Here is a 9254-nt window from a genome sequence, read left to right as displayed (position 1 = left end):
ACTACTTCACATTAAACCGTTTCCCACAAGGCGTGGGATCTGCCGAATTCTTTTGCCAAAGTGGCTTCGAGAAATAGCGTGGTTCGGTGGTAGAACACATGCCTACAGCGCAGGCGGCCTGGGTTCGATTCCCACTCGAACGTGAAGGTTTTATTTATTTGCATATTGCTCCAATATTCATACAGTGTTTTTTTTTTCGAAGCATTTGCAAGAAATAGCGTGTCTCTGTGGTAAAACACCTGCTTGACACACAGACGGCCTGGGTTCAATTCAGAGTGCAACCCGAAGTATTTATTTTATTTGCATCTTTCTCGATTTTTCGGTCACGGACGAGATAATCATTTTTCGCGCAGAACCAACGACGCCGAGACAGGAATATCTGTGAAATGAGTTTTCTAACGATGTCGCGGTAAAAGAAACGTCGCGTCTATATTTTTCGTGTATTGGCCGCACCCGCGATTTTCACCCCATAGCTCGGGAAAAATACATAATAATATGATCTATGGTTTAACGTCCCAAAACCACGATATCATATGGAAGACGCCACAGTGGAGGGCTCCAGAAATTTTGACCACCTGGGGTTCTTTAACGTGCACCTAAATCAAAGTACACGGACCCCAAACATCTTCGCCTCCTTCGAAAATGCAGTCGCCGCAGCCGGGATTTGATCCCGCGACTTTCGGGTCAGCAGTCGAGCGCCTTAACCACTAGACCACCGTACTTTTTTTGTATTCTTTTATTACCGCCACTAGACCACCGTGGCGGGGCTCGGGAAAAAACAAACATGGCTGATCTTTTCGTCATATGACTCGGTATACCACTAAAGTGAAACGCATCTTCAGAGAATTAGTTCATTGTTTATCGTATATTGATATGGGATAGCTTGTATCACGACGGCCGTGTAAGCACCCTCGATTGTAGCATGCCCCGCCATAACCCTTCCTTTTTCATCCCTTTTTCTCCTACGCACAATAAAGACTTGGGAGGAGCTCCTGCTTGGCTGCTCTACCCGGCAAGCTTAACGCTTCTTGGGGGCCCGCGCCCGAGCGGCGGTCATCGCCAGTCGACATCCGGGATAGGGAGACCACCCATGTGCATCTGTAATGCAAATCGTAGTGGTTTTTTGAATGAATGTTTCTGCACTACGTTCGTTCATTCGCGTCGTGTATCCCTTGTAGCACTGCTGTGCAGCAGGTATGCGACCTTAAGGATTAATGCAGCGTCTGTGACCACGAGTAAAGTAAAAAAAATTCCGCGCCATCCCGCCTTGCTAATGTGAATGCCCAGCGAATCTGTATCAAACACCACACATACTGATGGGGGCGGGAATGTCTTATTATTACTTGAGAGTATTGGTAGTGATAATCGCTTTGTGGTCGCTGTGGTAGGCTGCGATTGTTTTGCGCGACCATTTTCTGCAAGACGAATTGGTTCCTTTTGTCGAGCATTGTACTGTTGTGCCTTTATTTTCAGTGTTCTGCCCGTGGTAGTCTTAGAATGAACTGATCTCAATGAAATCAAGAGCTCGACGAAAACTCGTCTGGTCGGGAACAATCACGGTCAAAAGTAAGAAGACGTCGACCAAAATAACAAAGACGTTTCGGCCCCCGTACGTAGGCCGAAACGTCTTTGTTATTTTTTAAGTTTTTGGTCGGCGTCTTCTTACTTTTGACCATGAACTGAATGAGTTTATAGACCGGTCTCCCTTTCATACATGAAAGCGGGAAGCGCACGCGGGGAGAAGGAAGGGCCGTTCGACTTCATTCGAAGCCCTCGTGTGAAGTGCATAGCAGCTGCAACGTAATATTTGCCTGTAAGGCGTGGGAGGGTGTTCTCAATGTCACTCGTTTGCTCGTTTCGCTCTTTCCTTCGCAAAGCTGCATTCCTCGGCTCGTCTGTCCACCTCTCCGAATGCCCTTCTTCAGCGCACGAGGTGAAAACGCAATGACTGCGCGCATCTGCTATCAGAAGAGCACGAGAACGTCTTTTGGTGGTATAGGGGCCCTTTAAGCTGGCGTTTTGTGCTTACGCCACATATGTTCCGACCAACGAGAGTTTATATTGTTAATATATAGTGTACCATGCGGCGGTCAGTCTTAGCTTGCCCGTCCCAACGTGGGCTGCGCCCTAGTCACGTCTCTCAGGACAGTTTATTAAAGTTTGGCAAACCCGCCAATCAACCAGTGTGGTGAGTAGTGAGATTTGCCCAATTTCTGCAGCACATGCGCGCTATAGGAGGTTTGTGCTTACGCTAGGAAAATTTCCGACCAAACAAACCGGTGCAGCCTCGCTGTAGAAAATGGTTGTGGGCGCCAGGACTTACTGGAACCATCCTCTAACAAACTGTTGAAGGGCGGGAGACAAAGAAAGAAAGAAGTGGCAAACGAGCGCGTTTGTCTCTTCTTTCTTTCTTTGGGTCCCGTCCGGTTGCGCACTTTTTCTGATGATTTCGTACCAAATCGCTCAACTTACAACGCTAGCGATCCGCTGGAACTCCTGGCCAGAACAGATTTTCCCTCTCAAGTGTGCCTTTCTTCTTCATTGGGACGGACCGCATGAGAGGTATGGTGATAGTCTGCCCCTGTTCGCTGCCTACAGCTTCAGCGCCCATGGTGAAGTTTCGGCAAGAGCATAACGCTGATATCATCTAATTATTATGATACGTGAAAATGCACCTAAAATAAGGACATGAGGAGTAATTCAGAAATTATTTCAATTTGAATGGACGCCTAAGGGTACGGCATCTTATACCTATCCCTGCAGCACGCAATTCTATGGCTTTACACTCTACTCAACCACTATAGAATGAATAATGGCACTGAATAGTTTACTCCAGGCTCTAAGTTTTCAAAAACAGTCATAGGTGCCGCCAACCCACCATAGAATACGGGCATCCTCACACCAATGCTATCCAAACGGCCGCTGAGTAGTAGACGAACATGTTATTGAAGCGACACCAACGGCGAGGCACTGAACGAGAGCTGGCACCAGCTTCATGAGAGCCAATGGAAATCCTACACTCTAAGGCAAAAGGCTGTTAAAAGGGTGTGTGGTTTGTCCCTTTGGGGACTAATAGTGCTGCCACAACCATTATAACTTTAAGGACTAACGACACCGGGTCTCACCGTTAGTCCCCCCAAGCAGCTAACTGTTAGTCCCCACAAATCATCTCAACGGACAAACATTTAGTCCTCACATTTACACCTTACCGGGTAACCGCTAGTCCTCCCAGCCGCACCTCGCCGAACGAACCATCGGTCCACTCAAATGCTCCATTCGGATGAACATTTTAGTCCCAGTTCAAATGATCTGTGAATCCCCTGGGACGATTTTCTGCAGCTACTATCTGCTAGGCTTAATCCTTTTTTCGCGTGTATTTTCCAAGGTGAGCAACAAATGGCGCAGAAAAGGACACGCGAAAAAATATTTAGTCATGCGTGGGTCCCTGCTTTCGCAGTGAGTGTGACAACGAAAAATAAAAGTGAGACAATGAAACATTTTATTTTTTTACATGTGAAGTTTTTGCTTTCTTTCATTTAATTCACTGTAAAATATCCCGTATAGGTCCAGTCGCGTTGTCATATTTCGCAGACTCCTTTTTGTGAATCTGCTCCAACGGAAGCGACGGATTATTGCTATTACAAAAGCCAGCACACACAGCATTCCACATGTTGTGGACAACGGCTGCATCCTGCAAAGCGCAAAACTATTTCAAATCGTCACACGAGAAAGCGCGGATGAAAACGCAAGCACATGGCCAATACGTGCAAGGTGCAAGGTGCTTGGTCAATGCTTTGCATTTTCTGACTACACCGACACCTACAAGCGCAAAAAAAAGCTGTCGGCTCAATCAGTCTGTTTGGTTTTTTTATGTCAGTCAGTCCAGTCAGTCCAGTCAGTCAGTCAGTCAGTCAGTCAGTTCAGTTCAGTCAGTTCAGTTCAGTTCAGTCAGTCCAGCCAGTCAGTCAGTCAGTTCAGTTAGTCAGTCCAGCCAGTCAGTCAGTTCAGTAAGTCAGTCAAATAGAGGCGGCTAAGAGTGTAGCTGTCGTCGATGTCGCTACCACTAACATGTGTATATCTCCTAACCAGAGTAGTATGCCTTTGTTCCCAGGCCACCGGTACCTGGGTCCCGGGAATCCACAGCGCAACGGAGCTCCGGTGGACGAGGACGACGGCATAGCCAAGTCGCACGACGAAGCCTACGAGCGGGCCAGGAGCCACGAGGACGTCTTTGCTGCTGATCAGGCATCTGCGGCTCTCTTCTTGAACGACTTTAGACGCACGGATAACTGGCACTCCGCATTAGGTGCAGTTGGTCTGGGCACGAAGAATATTGTGGAACAATACCTCTTGGGCCGTAGTCTCTATGGAATGCCAGGAGATAGACGGAAACGTGCACATAACGGGGAATCAGATACAGCAGACGCAAAGCGATACCAGCCTGACTCAACTACCGGCGACGCCCAAGGTGCGCAGATGTCGCAGCAGATGCACTCAGACGCCCCCATCCGTCCAGGCGGAGCAGGAGTTGGAGGTGACGGTGAAAATTCGGCAGAGCTCGTTCAGCAGATTTTGCGCGTACCTCGCGACCACGGAGTGGTCACAGTCTTCCGTGATAGTAAAATACTCACCACATGGGCCTACGCAATGCTGAAGACCAATTTAGTTTATGACACCGAGAAAACGTTTCCAGGAGTTCTGACTAGCCTGTCACGCTTGCCAGTGGACCGGCCGTATCTTTACATTCCTCACGGCACCTACCATAACCTACCAGCTCACACAAGAGATGTTAGGTGCTCTGTCAAGGTAACCCCTCATGGTTTACGCACGCCATGGAAGACTGGCTCTTCGGTTGTCCGACCCGTCAACTCTGACATGCTAGTTTATGGCCTTAGCTCCGTCGGGCTGAACCACTACTTGGATACCGGCATGTGTCGTGTGAAGAAAGGCGAGACAAACAACCAGATGAAGCCACAGTCTTATTTACCATTTCAGGAGAAGGACCACTCGGATCTGGCTAAGAGCTACTGGGGTCTAAAGATCACACCTGGAAACGAGGATCACGATGGCGATGACGAAAAGAGCATACCTGCGTGCATGGGTGTACGACGTCACAACTTTGCCTACGACTTTATTCACATTGACAAGGCAAGTCCCCGCTTGACAAGATCGTAAACCAGTTTCCGTTCAAAGGTCACGTGGGCACACCTATAGTCAACTATGAGTACCAGTTTGGAAGTGACGCATGGCTAAAGATGGGTCCAACTTATAACGCGGGAAACGAGTTGCTAACTCGTACGCACCTTGGCCTGCCTGCTGACGTTGTATCCTACACCACTAGCAACATGTCAAACTACGAATCGTACGAGCAAAAGCCAGATACCAATATCACCATGCGGCTTCGACCCGACGATATGCACACGCGCCACGTGAAGTATTTGGACCCTATGGAAAATACTTACTTCACCCGAGGTTTAAAAACGATGGCGCACTCAACTATTCAACCGAGTTTGAGTTTTGGGGTATTGGCAGTAAGCAAGTCTAACAAGGATGACCCAGGCAGTACTGAAACGTTTCAAGACATTGCCGCGTTTTTTTTTCAAATTGACACAGAACTTGTCGTTCACTCTGACGTAGACACCATAGTTGCCGACAGTGTTACTTTGCCATCGAACGTGGGGCCTTACTTGCGTCACTCGAACGAAAACATCAAAGCAAGTTACAACAGCCTCACACGTCACGGACGTCCAGTCAACCTCGCTCGCACGGAGTCTGAAGTTACAGAACACAAGGCAGAGCTGCAGAAGATTGCGCAAGCGCAAATTAATGCATCAAAAGAAGCTGCTTCAAGAACCCAACGCTCGGTGCCATTTTTCCCACAGTAGATCGTGCTGTTTAATAAAAGCAAAATAAAAAAACACAACTTTTGTTTCATTTCTTATTTACTTCATAATTCTGCGCCGTTGTCGTTGTCGTCGAAGCCTAAGAAGGGATATATTTAAATATATGTATTATGACGTCTTGGTTAAAGCGACTTTTATTAGACCCAAGGCCTCGGAAGAGAATGGGCCGAACGTGCACACACCCGATGATGATGAGAATGACACACGGTGACGATGAGGACAGAGAGACAAACGGATGATGATGATTATGATAATGCACAGATGAGAAAGAAGCACATAACTAGTGCCCACACTAATTTCCCCCACGTGTAAGCGGACATCCTGGCCGCTGCAAGTCAAGGTGAGGGGAACGTCGGGTGAAGGGTTTCATGCGAGAAACGTGCACAATCTCGGTGCTGCGGTAACGGCGGTCTGTTGGGACTACAAGCGGTGTCACCCGATAATTAACAGGCGAAGTCTGTTCCAGAACTATGTACGCCCCGATGAAGCGTGTTTGAAACTTGTCAGAGAGACCAGGTGTGCGAATAGGTGTCAAAAGCAGCACCTCGTCACCAGGTCGAAAAGATACAACGCGATGGGATGCGTCGTAAATGATCTTCCGCTCTTGTTGTCTCACTTCTGTGTTGATGCGAGCATGATGGCGGGACTGGGCCAGTCGAGAAATGTAGTCTTCACTCTTGAAGTCTTCGCTCTTGAAGAGGGAAACGTCGAGAAAGGTAGCAGGGGGACGTCCGTAAACGAGGTAGAACGGCGAGTAGCCGGTTGTGCGCTGAACGGCCGTGTTGTAGGCGAAGGTGAGGAATGGTAGCAGGGTATCCCAGTTTTTTGTGGTCCTGTTGGATGCAGACGGCTATCATGTCAGCAAGAGTACGATGAAACCGCTCGGTGAGACCATTGGTCTGAGGGTGGTAGCTTGAAGCTGTCTTGTGAGTAGTTCTGAAAGCGCGCAGTACTTCATTTAACATTTGTAACAGGAACACCCTTCCACGGTCGCTAAGCAGTATACGAGGAGCCCCATGACGCAATATTATGCCGTGAAGAACGAAGTCGGCAACTTCCGCAGCTGAGCCAGTTATCACAGAGGTTGTCTCAGCGTAGCGAGTCAAGTGGTCTACGGCGGTCACTATCCATCGTTTGCCAGTAGATGTGACGGGAAGAGGCCCGTAAAGGTCGACACCTACAACCTCGAATGGCATTGTGGAGCACGGAATTGGCTGTAGAGGTCCAGCAGGTGCAGATGTCGGCAGTTTACGGCGCTGGCATGGGAAGCAGGAACCGACGTACCGCGCTACGCTAGTAGAGAGGCCGGGCCAGTAGAAACGACATCGAATGCGGTCGAGTTTTTTGAAACCCAAGGTGACCAGCAGTCAAATCATCGTGGAAGGCTTTAAGCATATGAATTCGAAGAGCGCGTGGTAGCACAGGAACCCCGCGTTGACCGTCAGGATGGTAAATGTGGCGGTAAAGAACGCCATTTTGCAGCTTAAATTGCACGAGTTGACGACGAAGTCGCGCGTTAGGTGGATGGGAGGCTCCCGAGAGGTGGTCCATTATACGCCTGCAGTATGGATCGGACAGCTGGCGGGAGCGAAATGTTGGCTCGTCATCCGAGAACAGATGGCCTATTGAGGCGAGCGTAGGAACTGCGGTAGAAGTGACGGCCGAGGTCTCGCCAACGCTGATCTGGGTAGTAGGAAGCGCGCAGCGAGAAAGTGCGTCGGCGTCTTGATATTTTCGACCAGACTTGTAAATTATGTCAAAGCCATACTCCTGCAGTCGTAGTATCCACCGACCCAAGCGTCCGGACAAGTTCTTCAGAGTGGAAAGCCAGCATAAGGCGTGGTGGTCCGTAACAATTGTGAAGTTACGGCCGTGGAGATAGGGACGGAACTTCTGCACCGACCAAACCACAGCCAAGCACTCCTTCTCAGTTATCGTGTAGTTCTTTTCGGCAGCGGCGAGTACGCGACTGGCATATGGAACCACTCTCTCTTGTGAAGAGGTGTCGCGTTGCAGAAGAACGGCACCTATACCGCGGCCGCTAGCGTCTGTATGAAGGATAGTCGGTGCGGCTTCGTCAAAATGGCAGTGAACTGGTTCGGACGTGAGGACGTCCTTTAACAGGTCGAATGCTGTTTGGCATTCTTCAGACCACAGAAAGGGAACGTCGGAAGCAAGTAGCTGGTTTAGTGGAGCAGCTATTTGTTGTATTCAGCATGTGCGTTATCATCTGATAGCCCTAGGCACGCGCAGATGCACGCGCACGCGCCTTATCATGTCAGCTAACATCTGGGTATATTAACTATCACGGACTAAGAATAAACAGAGTTGTTTGAGGTACTGGGTCGGTGTAGGTACTTCGCGACCCTGCGGCTCTCCGACGTAGTTCGGCAGAGCATGGCGGCGGATACCACAGTTGGCGACGAGTGGTGAAGTGACCGAAAGCTGAAGCAATGAGCCTGCACCAACCGCCCGAGTTCCTGCCGACGCCCGGGAAGCCTACCCTTCCGTGGACGCAGTGGCACCGCCTTTTCAAGAATTATCTCCTCGCATCGGGGAGCGACGTCCACTCATCTGCTCGCCGTAAAGCTTTGCTGTTGCACTGCTTGGGGGTGGAAGGCCAGCGATTGTACTACGCGTTACCGCATACAGCGGGAAAAGAAGAAAGCGGCCCGAGCGACGAGTACGATGCAGCGGTGGCTACGTTGGACGCCTACTTTACTGCTAAAACGAACATCGTCGTGGAACGGCACCGGTTCGGACAGCGCACCCAACTGCCTGGGGAGACCGCAGCAGCATTCGTAACGACACTGCGCGAGTTGGCATTGTCCTGCAACTTTGGGGAGCAAACTGACGACTTCATTCGTGACCAGCTTGTAGCGAAAACGAGCAACCATGTTCTTCGGGAACGCCTACTTCTGGAAGGAACTTCGCTTACGCTTGAACGTGCGCTGACTATCTCGAACAACATTGAAGAAGCCACGAAATACTCGCTTGAGCTACAGTCATCAGCCGCGAGCATCCAAAAGGTGGATAAACATCAGATGCCAGCCCGTACAGAAGCACGAATGCCGTCTTCGTATGTCGGAGCGGCATGCCAGACGAGCGGGCACTAGCTGTCCGAGAGGTTGATACCTGCAATATATCCGAAGACCTCAACGTGTTGCTTCTCGCCCGGCAGAAAAAAGCAGCAATACATGTGGATACCCTCGTGCAGGACGTGCCCGTACGTCTCCTCGTAGACACAGGCTCTGCTGTCTCGATTCTGTCCGCCGTCACGTATTCGAGGTTGAAATGCCCTCCGGTGCAGCCGACCTCAGCGGCACTGTACGATTTTTCTCGCCGCAGAAT

At 49.8% G+C, this 9254-nt stretch overlaps 1 pseudogene; it reads left to right on the top strand.

Annotated features, from left to right (window-relative positions):
• The first annotated feature begins 8356 nt into the window (after positions 1 to 8356).
• LOC125758648 (uncharacterized) lies at positions 8357 to 8858 on the top strand (annotated as a pseudogene).
• Positions 8859 to 9254: the final 396 nt, after the last annotated feature.

The sequence above is a fragment of the Rhipicephalus sanguineus genome, chromosome 5, assembly GCF_013339695.2.
Source record: "Rhipicephalus sanguineus isolate Rsan-2018 chromosome 5, BIME_Rsan_1.4, whole genome shotgun sequence".
Taxonomy (NCBI): Eukaryota; Metazoa; Arthropoda; class Arachnida; order Ixodida; family Ixodidae; genus Rhipicephalus; species Rhipicephalus sanguineus.
Note: the sequence above shows the minus strand (reverse complement) of the source record. Positions and strands in the feature narration are given on the sequence as shown.